Raw genomic sequence first — 16254 nt, forward strand, 5'->3', positions numbered from 1 at the left:
TTTATTTATTCATTTGCCTTTTGGTAACCGGGTTAGTCTGACTGGGCCAAAGGCCCTTTTTCAGCAGAGACCCAAGGAGAAAAGCTCCATTACAAAAACAATTTGTTACAATCCAGTGCAAAAGCAGATCATCACAATGAAGTACAAAGTTACACTGAAGTCCAAAGTTAGTCAAGACAGAAGTTAAGAAATGCATATATTATACACAGAAGAAAATTAGGGTTTTCATTGATACATAGTCGGAGAACAAGCAACCTTGAATACAGGAGTATGTAGTACAGATAATACATAGCTAGACTGAGAGATAAAAGAATGAAGAAAAACAGTGGCAGAGGTGGCAGGTTTAATATTCAAGTAGGGTCATTGCAGAGGTAAATCCAGGAGTTTTCCAGATATTCCTTATGTGCTGGTTTGAAGCTATTAAAGCTATTAAGTGATCGGATATGGAGAGGGAGTTTATTCCAAGCAGAGGTAACAAAGTGACTGTATAGTACTTTGCCTATTTTTTGTGTTTGGAGATTTGGGGAAGGTGATACATAATTATATATATTTTATATATAAAAAATATAATATAATATATATATATATATATATATATATATATATATATATATATATATATAAAATATTATAATTATATATATTGTATATGTATATATATATATATATATATATATATATATATATATATATATATATATATATATATATATATATATATATATATATATATATATATATATATATATATATATATATATATATATATATATATATATATATATATATATATATATATATATATATATATATATATATATATATATATATATATATATATATATATATATATATATATATATATATATATATATATATATATATATATATATATATATATATATATCTCTAGTATAATGTGTTAGCATGTCTGGCCGGAGATTTCTGCATATTCTCAGATTAAATTGTATTGCATGCCAGCATGCCTTTTGAAATGTTGTTTAAATGGAATGTTTAATAAATCTGTTACTTGTGTTATATAGTTCTAACTGCACATGTTTGACAGGGACATTCTAAAGTACAAACTATGGTGAATCAGCTGAGCAGTGAGTGATGTCACTGGAATATCCCTGGTTGCTAGGAGATTGTTTACACAGCTGAGTGACAGAAAAATAATTTATTTTAAACAGTTGCCTGTTATATTTTGAAATTAGATAGTTGAGAGGGCAGTTTGTCAATCACAGAGCAGTTTATCAAGTGCTGAGCAGTCAGTAGACACCAAGAAAAAGAGAACTCAACAAAGAAACTGTGAGTTTGCTTTGGCCTTGCTATTATATCTTAGAGTAGATCCGAGACAGTGTTTCTTTAGTTAGTTCAGGAATGTTTACTTATTAAGATAGCATTTTTCTTGAATAATGGACTCATTAGTCCTGCAGTTTGATTTACATTTCTGGTGATTGAATTCTAATGTTTATTGAGAGTTATTGATTTTCAATTTTGTAATTATTTTTACTTCTTATTAAATATTTTTCATTATTTTACATTGTGGCTGAAAACCAGTGTTTTTCTTTAGAGATTAGAGAGTGCTTCTACCTGTTTGATACTCCCAAGGTCAACTTGAAGACCTGTTTTTTCTATTCATAGCTATCATTTATTTTCATAACTAATTTTCATAATTGGACACCCTATTAGAAGGGCAGGAAGAACCTCTTATTGGTGGCAGCATTGCTGTATTATTTTGAGAAAAACACACAGGTGTCATATGCTTTAATAAAAATCTTCAGCAGATTAGGTTTTCCACAGGAAATACTGACTGGCTAAGGTGACAGCTTTATGGCAGACCTGCTGACTTGTCTGTGGAAGCATTGTGGGGTGAAATGTCTAAAGACCACCACCTACCATCACCAGACTAATGGTCATGTGGAGAGGTCAAACTCTACATTGAAGACTATTCTACAGGGATTTGCAGACCAGTTCAAAAAGGGAGTGGGACAAGTATTTGCCCCATCTGTTATTTGCATACAGGGAAGTACCACAGGAATCGACAGGTTTTTCATCCTTTGAGTTGTTATATGGGCATAGGGTGAGAGGGGCCTTTAGATTTAATTTGAGATGAGTGGGAAGGAGAGAGTGAATCTCACATACTGTCTGTTATGCCTTATGTTCTCAACTTTTGTACAAGACTTAAGGAGCTCATGGGTTTAGCTCAAGAGAAACTAACAGTAGCTCAACAACAAAAGAAGATGTGGTATGACAGGAATGCCCAGACCCGAGAGTATGATGAGGGACAGAAGGTTATGGTACTTGTTTCTGTTAGACATAACAAGTTACAAGCAGCTTGGGATGGACCCTTTGAGGTTGTGAGGAAAATCAGTGATGTGAACTACATGGTAAATTTGATAGGTAGGAGACAAGGGCACAAAATGTATCATGTGAATATGATGAAACCTTAACATGACAGGGAGGCCCTAGTATTGAGCATTTGTAGTGGATGACAGGAACAGTCTGAAGGGGATGTAGTAACTGAGATTTGTAGTGAGGCTGGGATTGACACCTCTGTGGAAGAGATCACCATATCACTGCAGTTAACTCCTAATCAAGTCCAGGAGATAAAAACAGTATTGCAAGAATTTGGGGATATATTCACAGGGAAACCTGAGTGTACTGACTTGGTGCAGCACCATGTGGGCACAGGACTCCAGAAACCTGTTCAGCAGGTTCCGTATAGAGTACCTAAGAGAGTGAAGCAGACTCTGAAAGAAGAAATTAGGGAAATGCTAGAACTAGGGGTAATTCGAGAGTCTAACAGTCCTTGGACTTCCTCAGTAGTGCTAGTACCAAAGAAGGATGCCATGAGGTGGAGTTTAAGATTACAAGCATATGATATGACCATACAACATCACAGTGAGGTTAATAAAGCCAATGCAGATGGACTGTCCAGGAGAGCAGTGGGTTAATATTCCCAGTTTGACCCATTTCCTCAAACATTGGTTTTCAAGGTGAAAACCATGCTTGAGTCATAAGGGGGGAGAAATGCGAAGTAACTGAAAATACTGGCATCTGTGTTAGCATGTATGGCAGGAGATTTGTACATATTATCAGATTAAATGGTATTGTATGCCAACATGCCTAATTGTGAAAATGTAAATATGTTTTGAAATGTTGAATGTTTTTCTGATTAAACAGAATGTTTAAAGAATCTGTCCACTGCTGTGATACAGTTCTAACTGCACATGTTTGAGAGGGGAATTCTAAAGTACAAGCTGTGGAGAATCAGCTGAGCAGTGAGTGATCTCATTGTAATGTCCCTGGTTGCTTGGAGATTGTTTAAACAGTTGATTGACAGAAACATAATTTATTTTAAATAGCTGGCTGTTATATTTTGAAATTAGATAGTTGAGACAGCAGTTTTTCAAGTACTGAGCAGTCAGTAGACACCAAGAAAAAGAGAACTCACCAAAGAAACTGTGAGTTTGCTTTGACCTTGCTATTATATATTATAGTAGACCAGGGGCACTATTTCTTTAGTTAGATCAGGAAAGTTTAATTATTAAGATAGAGTTTTCCTTGAAAAATGGACTCCTATCCTGTAGTTTCATTTACATTTCTCGTGATTGAATTTTAATGTTTATTGAGACTTATTGATTTTCAATTTTGTAATCATTTTTACTTCTTATTAAATGTTTTTCATTACTTTACATCATTGCTGAAAACCAGTGTTTTTCATTAGAGATTAGAAAGTGCTTCTACCTGTTTGATACTCCCAAGGTCACGTCAAAGCTCTGGTTGTTCTGGTCATAGCTATCATTTGTTTTGATAATTAGTTTTCATAGCTGTACACCCCTTTAGAATGATGGGAAGACCCTCTGATTGGTGACAGCAGTACTGTATTATTTTGGGAGAGAGACACAGCTGGAAATCTGTGTCAGGCTTCACAGAAGTGCTTGGATGTGTGAGATTTCAATTTACTTTGAGTGTGAGTATATCAGAGGTCTTAAACTGGGACACTTTGCTATGAAGTGTGTAATAAGAAAATACATTTGGGTGGACAGAGGTATATAGTCCAGTCACAGAAAAATAGATTGTGTTCCTTTTGTGCACTTGGGGGAAAATTGTGAAATATTACATCTGTTTAAGTGAGAGTCTTATACTGGAGTCAGCAGTGAGGACTGAAGCTCCTTAGTTACTTCCCCAGGATAGTAAGGGACATCATTTAATTGTTGACAGTCTGGTGGGATATAATCAGATGTCACAGTCCCTAACCAAGGATTCCCCACTGTCTAATACTAGCCTGTGAAACATATCACCACATCCACTTTCAAACCTGCACCGACATCCTATATGAAGCTACTCTTAAACAAATAGAAACCATGCTCTGCTTCAGTTGAGAGCCTTTCAACAGAGTATATAGTAGCCAATAGCACTGTCTATCCTGACTCAATCCTTGTAAATAGGTTAATCCAGGAATACCTCTGTCTAAAAAATATGTATTACCCCTCTTTGCAAATGTAGAAATTCAGTAGACATAATTTATTTAAGACCTACAGCAATCTTACCCAACATACTTGAAAAACATATTCAAAAACAATTTCTAACCTACTTCCTGCAGTAAGAATTGTTATCCCACACACAACATGGTATATGTCCCTCCCATATAGTAACACTGCATTTCTTACCTTTATAGGTACTGTCAATAAAGCTAGAGATAAAGGCAAACTAGTCTCGTCCTTATTTCTAGACTTGTCTAAAGCCTTTGCCACAGTTTGTCACAGCAAACTGCTACTTGAAATGTCCCTCTCAGCCCACCATTTTATGGCTCACATGCTTCTTGTCCAACAGGTGTCAGTCAATAAAATGGCACTCCACCCTCTCTCCATACCTCCTAGTCACCACCAGAGTACCGCAAGGATCTATCACTGGTCCCTTGCTTTTTAAAATTCTCACCAACATCATTCACACATCCACACAACTGGCCTCCCTAATACAATAAGCAGATGACTCCACCCTCATATGCACTTCTGACAACTTGGCCATTATCAAAAGAATTACTCAGAAAGCTTTAACAGACACTGAAACATGGCTTTGCAACTCACAACTCATGCCCAAGCAAAAATAAATAAATAAACTATTTTTCCCAAATTCATATTGTATATAAAAAATAAACAACAAAATTTTAAGTTCACTATCTTAATAATACAACCATTGAAGACACTTCTCAAAGTAAATTGTTAGGAATGATAGTGGATGATAATCTTAGATTTGACCTGTATATACAAAATTGCTTAACAAAATCAGGAAAAACTATGGATGCTTTATAGAGTGAAAAACATTCTCATCAACACAACTAAAACTAAACTTAGCTCCTCTCCTACTTTTTTTGGCACACCTATCCTTACTAACCTTCAGGCTTCAGAAAAAAAGCAAACTTTGGCAAAGCTATAATAATGTGGTTACATTTACAGCAAGTGCCCCTTTCAGAATCCACCACTATATACCACTAAAAGGCTTACATACTGACAGCATTTTACTACTTAAAAATGATCTGGCATCCATCTGCATGTTCACCACTAACAGCATCCTACACAACTATGTTCCCATTTTCACATTATAATACAATGACCAGAAACTACTCTCTGTCCATAGAGTTGGGCATTGTCTGTACTCATACAGTGTTGCTAAGGCCGGGAACTACTTATCTATATCCATAAGGTTAATACCCTCTCACCAGTCCTTTAAAACCATTCTGAAAGACTTACTAATCAAAATTGGGCTCTGTTCTTGCTCAAACACAGGATAAACTATATCTCTAAAAATCAACAGGTACCTGTTCATAGCTTATACCTTCTTACTACCCTTCTTTACTCACTATCTAACTTTAGTCAATTTCTCTCCTGTGACTATGTATCTGTTGTTTTTATTTCGACTTTTTCCCGGTAAGGGGTCACCACAGTGGAACTCTAGTCCACTAATGATTGGCAGTAGATTTTTACAAAATGCCGAGGTGCCAGCTCGATGCCCAACCTTCAATGAAGGCACGCCCATTTACACACACATGTCTTTCAAACACTACCCAACTGAGGGGAGGAATGCAGACTCCACACAGAAGGCACTTCCAAGCCAAGCTGAGAATCGAATGGGAGAACCTCTTGCTGTGAGGTAACAACGCTACCACTGTACCACCGTGGAATATGCTAAAACCATGCTTTCCTCTCTCACTTCATATTGCAATTCTCATTTGTATTATACTACTTACCTTTAACTTCTCTAGGCTGTCTCTAAATATTAAATCATGGTTATATAAGTTACATCTGTTTTAACCAATCACTATGTCAGATTTGGTATAATTATTTAAACTGTACATGTTTTTGTATTACTTTTGAAGACTGTAAAATTATTGTTCTTCAATAATAAACATATGAAAAAACAATGTAATATGCGATGACAGGTAGACCACTCTGCTCAGATTTGTAAGATATATTGCAGATATTGCAAATCTAATGAACATTGGTGCTATAATTGTGTTGAAGAGAATGAAAATTCTGAAAATTATAATATTGAACAAACTGTGCAAGCTGAGTTACCTGGTGAGAAAATATTACCTTGTCAAAATGGCTGTTTTTTGTTTTGTATTCACAGAGAAATGAAAAGAAACCAGTGATAGGACTTTATTTTGTGGATTCTGTGATCATAAAGTAATATAAGTTTATTTTATCCAGGAACAGTTTATTATTGAATAAAGCACTGCTCAAAATTATAGGTATTGCATGATGAAAGACAGGTATTATTTACAGAACATTTACAAATGACAAATAAAAATGACAGATTTTTTTTTTATGAATTGGTTGAAGTGGTGGGTCAATTACAAACAAAAATATAAAATAGATATACTAATGTGAAATGGCACAAGGCTAAAAAAGACATTAAGGAGAAAGAATGTCAGAAACAGTGGAAGTTGTAGGGGGCAATGGTGAGAATACAATGATATGGCACAATGCTACAGCTGCAAATGAAATGTATATTGAATGAAGCAAATGTAAGAGATAGATTATTAAGACAAAATATGCCAATAATAACTTGAATGGAAGAGATTACTCATTTTTTTAAGTAAGCAACTCAAGTAATGAATAAATACTAATTGAGGTACAGGATACAAAGGGTGTGAATAAGTAAGAAAAAAATAAACAGGGCAGTAGAGTATTTTTTTGAAGTTATGATTGCACAGAACCAGATCATACATCAGTAGTTAGGAATGGGGGTTAAATCATTTTTAAAGAAACAGTGGATACAGTAAGTAGAGAAATTACTATTGGTAAAACTCAAAAAATGTATAAAGAGAGAAAGGATTGGATCAGTACGAAGGGACGAAAATAATGAATATATGTTTCATGGAAAAACAACCAAGGAAGAACTGAAATGTTTAATAAAGATGTACATGAGTGGGTGAATAAAGGCATAAATCAAAATAAATATTTAGAATAATTATTACACTTATTATAAATAATGGCGATAAGAAATGGTTAAATAATTGGCAACCCATACCAAAATAAGATGTGCATTATAAAATAGTCACAAATAAGATGTAAAAATGTCATGAAATAGGTAATTCATGATGGAGTATATCAGATGAAAGGATATTAGAGATGTTAGTTTTAGTTAAGGAAGTAAGAGATAAAGTTATGTAAAACCAAACTGAAGGTAAATTGATTTCATGTGATGTTAAAAAGATTTATGATAATATATATCATAATCAAGTAAAGACTTTATTAAAACAATATCATACTACCGACAAAATTGTTAATTTTGTAAAAGTTATTTATGAAAATGTCATTTCAAAGATATTAGTAAATGACTGGTTAAACAGAGAGATCAAAGTAAAAAGGATGCCCTGTGAGTATGATACTTTTTGGTCTGGTAATAAATGCTGTTAAAGTTAAACTACAAGAAATAATTGTGAAGTGAATTTAATTTAAATGGACTTAGTAAAATTGCTTATAATGATATGTTATACAGATTATACTGTTATAATTGTTTAAAGCAAGGCATTGACAATTTTTGTCATAAAGGATTTGTGCTTTCTTCTCAGGATGGTTGGAATAGATTTAGGTAGAGAAAAAGAAAGGGATTTGGTGAAATAAAGATGACATGTAGCATACATTTCACTAGGCATAATGTAGAAGTGAAAAGTGTTAAATTCAAAGACTAGCACATTATGCTAAAACAATCAAATGATTAATTATAAGAAGTAAATATTTTAATTGTTGCACGCAAATTATATGATTTATCTTTCCAGAAAAAAAAGCTTAGTTAATACATTTGGTAAAGCTAGAAAAAAATAGGAAGGTATGTTATTAGGAAGGCTAGAAAATGACCTATTAGAAATTGTTTTTCATAAAGTATGTTGTTCTATATTAAGTCCAATAAAAATAGATATATCACACATAATACAGTAATAGAGGAGGTTGAGTTTAAGAAACCCACAGTAGTATTTTTTGGGGGGTCACTAATTGCTTGTGTTTTGAATGCTAAATACTATGCAAAATAAAGAAAAATGCATTGTGAATAAAATATTTAGTGTAAAATATGAACATTTTTAGGTTCATTCCAGAAGCTCAAAGAGAGATAAAATGATGAAGGAGAATCTAGAGAATATATGAGTAAAATACTGAATATGTAAGTTAAAAAAGAATGGAAAAGTCATATGGAATAAAAGTGACAACAATACAAAATGTCGGTATGAAAACATCATGTACAAGTTTTACAAACCTGACCCATGGCAGGGAATAGGAAGGGAAATTATAGAAGATATTATAAATATGAAAGTAAGATTTATTAAGGAATTTGAGGATTTTTGAGACTGATAATTAATAAACTTCTTTAAAGAAAGCCATGAACTATAAACTGTTATTTCAAAGGTTATGTTATGTGTAACATTGAACAAGATTTTTGTATGCAGTTTGCATCATTGGACAAATTTTATTTTTCAGAGTATGAAAGAATAAAAAAATCTGGACAGGAATGGCTAATAATTGGAATATTGAAAAAAAGAATATGCAACTGGTTGAATTTTTTTTATAAAGGACTTGAACAAGTATCTGACATGCAATGAAAACACTGTTTGCATATATTTACTATATTGGTTACCTAGATCCAATGAAGTTTTGCATAATAAAATGGTATGGAGTATAAAGAAAAAATAAAGACAGAAACCAATCATGGATGAAAGGATAAAGAAGATAAGGAATATAAGGTATTATGAAGCTTATATTTAATGTTTTGTGTTTTTCAACTATAAGAAAGACTGAAGAAATGTTGAATGAGTGTTGAAGAATATTTTTATTTTATTTAGGATTTGCTTGTTTGAAGTTTTGTGTGATGCTACTTTGATTGTTTAAATAAAAATCCTCACTCTCTTTTGATAAGTGTTGTGACAACCCACCATTGGACCAGTAATCAAGGAGCATCAATCTTTACCACTGGCAACAGTGGGGGTGTTCACTGAGAGGATGAGAAGTATTCACTGTTAAAATATATACTTTTAAACAGTTGCAATAGTGCATATACATTTCTGTTCTCATCCAGTAGAACACACTTTGGCTACATTTCCAACAACACTTTGAAAATATCCTTTTCAACACATGCATCTCTTCAAGCAGTTTGATATACACATGACATACAGTTCTAATACATTTGTAACACAAGCATCTTATATAAATTATTTTGATATTCACCAATGACATATAATTATTTACAAAATTCCAGCTAGCTGGGTTGACAGTATCTCCTTTTGTCACACTTCTTCCCCATTCTAAGTCTCAAGCTAATTTTTCAAGTAACCCTTGAGAAATGTTGCTTGAGAGGGTGGAACCTTTCTGGGAATATCTTCCTCATTCTCTGTCTTGAGATTCCAGCTGCCTTTGCATTGCTGACCCCATTCATAGGTTCATAGGATCATAGCTAGGTTCTAGGCTATTGACCCCAGGGCCTACATAAGCCTAGTGGGTCTATATTAAATCATCAAATGCTTAGAAAAGCGAATGATGATTTATCGACCCCATGCAAGTGAAAGCTTAAAAACCCGAATGCTTAGAACAGCGGGAAAAAAATCGCTGTTCCAAAAAAAAAAAAAAAATACACTAAAAAGATAACATCCCCCTACTTAAATATACCAACTCTGAGATTGTACTATAGTGATGAAAAAGGCAAAGTAACAGATGCAGCCAAGCAATTTCTTTCCCAGGGAAAGAATTCGTTTTTATGTCACTTCGTCATTTTTCCTTTTCGTCTTTTCAAGTTCGACCAAGACGCATTCGAAAGAATGCATCTTCGGTCATTTAATAGGAACCCAAGCCTAGCCATAAAGATTCCCTGGCTTTAGCCAGCCAAAAACTTATTTACCTGTGCCCCTGTTGAGCAGAGCCACAGAAATAATCCACGGGGTAAATTTCCTATTTCCCATCCAGTTGCACTGTCATATCATATGCCTGCAACCCTAAGCTCCACCATAGTAACTTGGGATTTTGCTTGCTGGCTTCCTGTAGCCATAGATTCCCCTCAGACTCCTCCTGTCTTCTACTGCAAATGCTTAACACAATGGGCTCCCTGTCATATCAAGGTTTCATCATGTTAAGATGGTACAGTTTGTCCCCTGCCTCCTGCCTAGCAGTTCTACCATATAGTTAACATCACTGATCTTCTTTACCACTATGAAGGTTCCCTCCCAAGCTGCCTGAAGCTTGTTGTGTCTAACAGGAATGATAACCATAATCTGCTACTACACAGCATACTCTCTAGCTCAAGCATTCCTGTCATACCAGACCTTTGTTCTGCTGTTGGACTTCTGACAGTTTCTCCTTGGCCAAGCCCATGGGTTCCCTGAACTTTGTCCTGAGGATTAAGACATATGCCATAACAGACTCCTTGTGGGATTCACACTCACCCTCACATTCACCGTGAATCAAATCTAGAGGACCCTCGCCTTATGCTTTATGTGGATTCCTGAGGCACATCTCTGTAAGCAAACAACAGATGGGGTAAATATTTGTCCTACTCCCTCTTGAACTGGTCTGCAAATGCCCATAGCATGGTCTTTAATGTAGAGTTTCATGTCTGCACCAGACCATTAGTCTGGGGATGGTAGGTTTGGCCTTTAGGTGCTTCACCTCACAGTGCAGCCAGAGACAAGCCACCAGGTCTGACATGAAACTGGCACCTCTGTCAGTCAGTATTTTTTTTTGGGAAACCTACCCTGCTGAAAATCTCTAACAAAGCATTTGCCACTGTTTCTGCCTCAATGTAAGACAGAGCCACCCCTCAGGGTATCTGGTAACATAAACTACTATCACGAGGATATACTTCTTCTCTGTGGAACTTGGGGTACTTGGGGTACTCCGAGGCCCTACAATATTCATAGCTACCCTTTGAAATGTCTCCTTAATCACAGGCAAATGCATCAAAGGAGCTATGACCTTGTCTCTTGCTTTGCCTACTTTGTGGCACTGCTCACAGGTCCTGCAGTACCCTGTTACATCTCTGGAAATCTCAGGTTAATAAAGGTTCTGAATAATATGTCTCTTTTTATGCTTTGTGACCTGTATGACCTGCAAAGGGAATGTCATGACTTATGGCTAGAAGTGCCAGACAGTAGGATCTGGGCAATACCAACTGCTATATCCTCTCACTCTGTAGCCCTACCTCATGGTTCCACTCTCTATACAGTAATCCTTTGTCCCAGTATACAGATTCTCCCTTTCAGATGCTTCCCTGGCTACAGCCCTTAAGCATTGTAATGTAGGGTGTGAGAGCTGAGTCTGTCTCAACTCTCTCTTTATAACCCTTCCAGCTCCCCTTCTACAGGAAGTCTGGTATCCTCTGACAGAGGTGCCTCACTGTCAGCCTGGGTACTACTACTCACTTTTGCCCTTGCAGTCTCTCTGTCCAAGGGAACATCAGTACCCACCAGCAGCTGTGGCTCAACTTCAGTGTCACTGCTATAGGGTAGCACCCTCTCTAAAGTAACCACCTCACCAGTGCTGGCTTCAAGTGTGCGGTCTGTCTGGGTTCCCCCAGGCTACCAGACTGACATACATGTCTCCAAGCCTGACTGCATGTAACTGCATGCACACAAGGTATTGCATTATCAAAATAATTCCCTATCAGGACATCTGCAGGGATATCCTCAAACACACATACTTACTTGCTTCATTTTTCACTCTCCCATTCAAGGTGAACCCTAGCCAAATGTATTTGGAATGGGGTCCCTCCTAAAGCTCAGACTGGAGTAGACTCCCCAAGCAAGTAGTGCTCCTCTTTAACCATTGCAGACTTCACAATGGTTAGGTCAGAGGCTGTGTTTCTCTTAACAGTGGCCTGTTTCCCATCTACTAAGATAGGCTATAACCTCTTGTAGTAGTTTGGTACGCTTGTTGTCTCCAGACATCTTACTGCTGGCATTCTGTCATTTCCACTTATTGTCTTCCCCACCTTTAGTTCCCCACCTTGCCTCCATGGACATCTATATGCTACATGGCCCTACTGGTTACATTTAAAACATTTAGCCCTTGACTCTGGCCATGTACCTGAATGAGTGGCTTCCCTTGTTACTGGCAGACTCTGTTGGGGCAGGTTAGGCTGCCCACCATGGGTTCCCTTCGATCAATGTGCAGCACTGGGTATCCCTTTTCTGTAAAGCGATTCCCTGCTTGTTAGGTATAGTTCTCCCTTTTTCTTCAACTCATCTGGGGTGTTACATTCTGTATCTGCCAACCAGATTCTCATGTCCTCCAGCAAAGTGCTAATGGCTTGTTCCCTCACCAAAAGGTCTGCCAGCCCTTCAAAAGTGGTGACCTGGCACCCACTCAGCCACCTATGAAAATAAGTGTTTAGTTCAGTAATATAGTCACACACACTTTCATCTGCCTTGTGTCTGTGCTCATGAAACTTTTTTCTATAAGCTTCAGGTGTTAACTTAAAACACTCTAATAAACAATTTTAATGATATTAGAATTTAAGCAGTCAGTAAATGACATTTTAGAAACAGCTGTTGCAGCTTTACCATGGAGTAAGGGGTTCAGGTACCATACCCAGAGCCCTTGGTCAACATTATACTGTTTACATACACTTTCAAACATACTGCATGAATAAAACTATCAAGATTATTACCCTCTGTAAATTGTGGAAGAAATTTACTAACCTTTATTGCTTCTGGAGTTATGTTACTACCTTCTCCTTTACCAACATGATCCTAGCGAAGAGTCAATATTTCCTTTTCATGTTACCTCTGCCTTTCATTTTCTTCAGCTTTCAAATGCCAGAGTCTCTCTGCTCATTATGATTTGACCTTCAAATGCCACAGTCTCTCTTCTGAATCTATTTCCAAACATTTGGCCTCTAGTTCAAATCTCTTTAATTCCATATGGATTTTATGTCCTCTGAGGCAAAGTTGAACTGTTCATTTTCTGAGAGTTGTACTTCGAGTTGTACTTCCCCAAGGCCAGTCTAGTTGTCCTGCTGGTTGCTGGTCTGTGATGCAGCTGTAGTTAAGGCTGCAATCATTTCTCTTTTAGTTAGTTTGGCATATCCCAGTCATTTAGCTTGGCACATCTCAGCCAACTGGTTCCTTGTCAGCTTGCCATAATCCTCAGCTGACATCCTTGCCTGCTCTCCCTAACTAAGCTAACATAAAATACATAAAACTATTGCGATATGAAACTCTGAAAGTCTATTGTGTGACTGCTTGAGAGTACAACCACCTACTTTAATGACCACTGTTTACAGTCTGCATGAGTTCAATATCTACACCACTGCCCACCAAAATGTGATGTGGATATCCCACCACTGCCAACCAAAATGTGATGTAAATATCCCACCACTGCCAACCAATAGTGTGAGACCCACCACTGAACCAGTAATCAAGGAGCCTCAATCTTCACCACTGGCAACAATGGTGGACATTCACTGAGATGATGAGAAAGTATACACACAGTATTTCCAGATGCAACTCTCTACATCTAGTGCAATTTCCCTTAAGACCACTAAGAGACCACAGTCAATCCGGGGATGATTTCTCACTCTTTCTTCATAACCCCAGTAAGACTCCCCATTGGCACAGCTACAGAGTTGAGATCTCAGCTGAGTGATGAAGCTAAGACCTCCAGCTCCCTCTCTGTCCAACCAGTGTTTTGTGTCTCTGCCCAAGTAGCTGATGTGCACACACACACTCTTTGAGGTTTGATTTACATACACACACAAACATCTGGGAGAGGCTGGCACAGGTTTACTAGCTATGCCCCCTTCTGCCCAGACTATAAGGTAGTTACCACTGCTACCAGTCAACTCCTTTTCAGCTACTTTAAGGTCCTTAACAAAGGGTGTCCAATCTTACTGTGTAATATTAATATTAATACAAATAGTAGATTGACCAAGAGCAAGGTTATTAAGTGTGGCCCACATAGTGTCACCAATTAAATATGCAAGTACTCTCAAAACTAAAATATCTATACACAGATCAGCCACAATTAAAGGTTTACATATATTTAATAATTAATAAAAGAACAAGACAATACTAAATATCTATTCACAGTGACATAAGAGTTCAAAATTGCAGGAACTATTTAAAATACATTGATGTGCAGTCTCAAATAAATAAAGAAAACATCTAAACTAAGCTTTACTGCATTCCTGAATTTATCTAAGAGAATCACTATTCCCTAGTAACTTACTATTAATGCAAGCCAGATGTGGTGAATGGATCTTCTAGTTGTTGCCAGGTCCAAGACAGAATGCAGAATGCTCTGTTTCACTAAGATACTTCTCAAATCAATACTGCTGGAATAACTAGCAAAATGATATAATTTCTTGTCATCTGACTGCTAGTTCCCAGGCCAAACAACCATTGATGAAGCTGGCAGTATTTAGCATCTACCTGTAAAAATATACCGACAAGGGCTTCCCCTCAGATCTCTGGCAGATGCTGAAAGTCATAAAACAATTGCATTCTTTCATGCTTTCAAGACTTGTAATTACTTCACCCTAAAGAAAATACAGAAAATTTCCTAGTACAGACATTGTGTCTCTTGCTGTATTAAAAACTGAAAGATACCATCTTTTATGGCTCAGACACAAAGCAGTTTCATTTCAGTTATTTTTCTGAAGTGAACCTCCTATATTCCAGTTTCCACTTAAAATATATACATTTAAACAGCTACAATAGTGCATGGCCATTTCTGTTCTCTTCCAGCACACTGTTGCTACATTTCAAACAACACCCTGAAAATACCCCTTTCAGCACACGTGTCTGTGCAATCAGTTTGATATACATGACATACAGTTCTAATATATTTGTAACACAAGCCTCTTGTATAAATCATTTCAATATTCACCAATGACATATAATTATTTAGAAAATTCCAGCTAGCTCAGATGGCAGTATCTTCTTTTGTCATAAGAGTCATGGGATCTTCTACAACCACCTGATCTACCTCCAACTCAGTCTGATGGGGCCTTAGTTTAACATCTCATCCAAAGGACGGCATAGTTGTGAGTGCAGCACCCCAGAACTACACTGCAGTATCAGCAACTTGAAAATAAATCCAGCCACCTGGAGTTGGATTCCACATTGTAACAGTGTTTTACTCATGTTTTGCATTTGTTTTGCATTGTTTATTATGTCTCTCATTGCAGGAATTACTTTACTGCAGTATTATAGTTGTGAATCGATCATGGTAAATTTAATTCATAACTACTGATGTTTTTATGGTTTGTATCTATTTTTCAATGTTATTTGAGTTAATTTTGTTAAGTGCATGCAGCATGGGTAGGTCAACAGTATAATAAAACAGATCATGAACTTCCCTTTATTGTACGTTTGCAACTATTTGATGTAACTATCAAACAACTAAAGTTACGTATTGAAAAGGCTAATTTAATTGTGAAAAAAATCATGCAAATATGATAACATTTGGCAATATCTTAGTGATACAAAATAACTCAAACTTTGACCATTGCACATCTATAAAAATCAACAATATTATGATGTCCTTTGATGTGATTGTACACATTATACATCACTGATCCATCACATTATTTATCACATTATTTAATATAAATCTTTTTTTAGACTAAACAAGCTAAGTGAAACAGCTTGTAGAGGTATTTTGATTTCTTACTAGAAAATATCATAGAGCTGGAAAATGTATCTCGACAGAAAGGTTGCAGTAATTTTAATACATTTTGTTTTTATAGATTGCTTAGAAGTGA

Source organism: Protopterus annectens, chromosome 1.part1, assembly GCF_019279795.1.
Source record: "Protopterus annectens isolate FY-2018-M chromosome 1.part1, PAN1.0, whole genome shotgun sequence".
Lineage (NCBI taxonomy): Eukaryota > Metazoa > Chordata > Ceratodontiformes > Protopteridae > Protopterus > Protopterus annectens.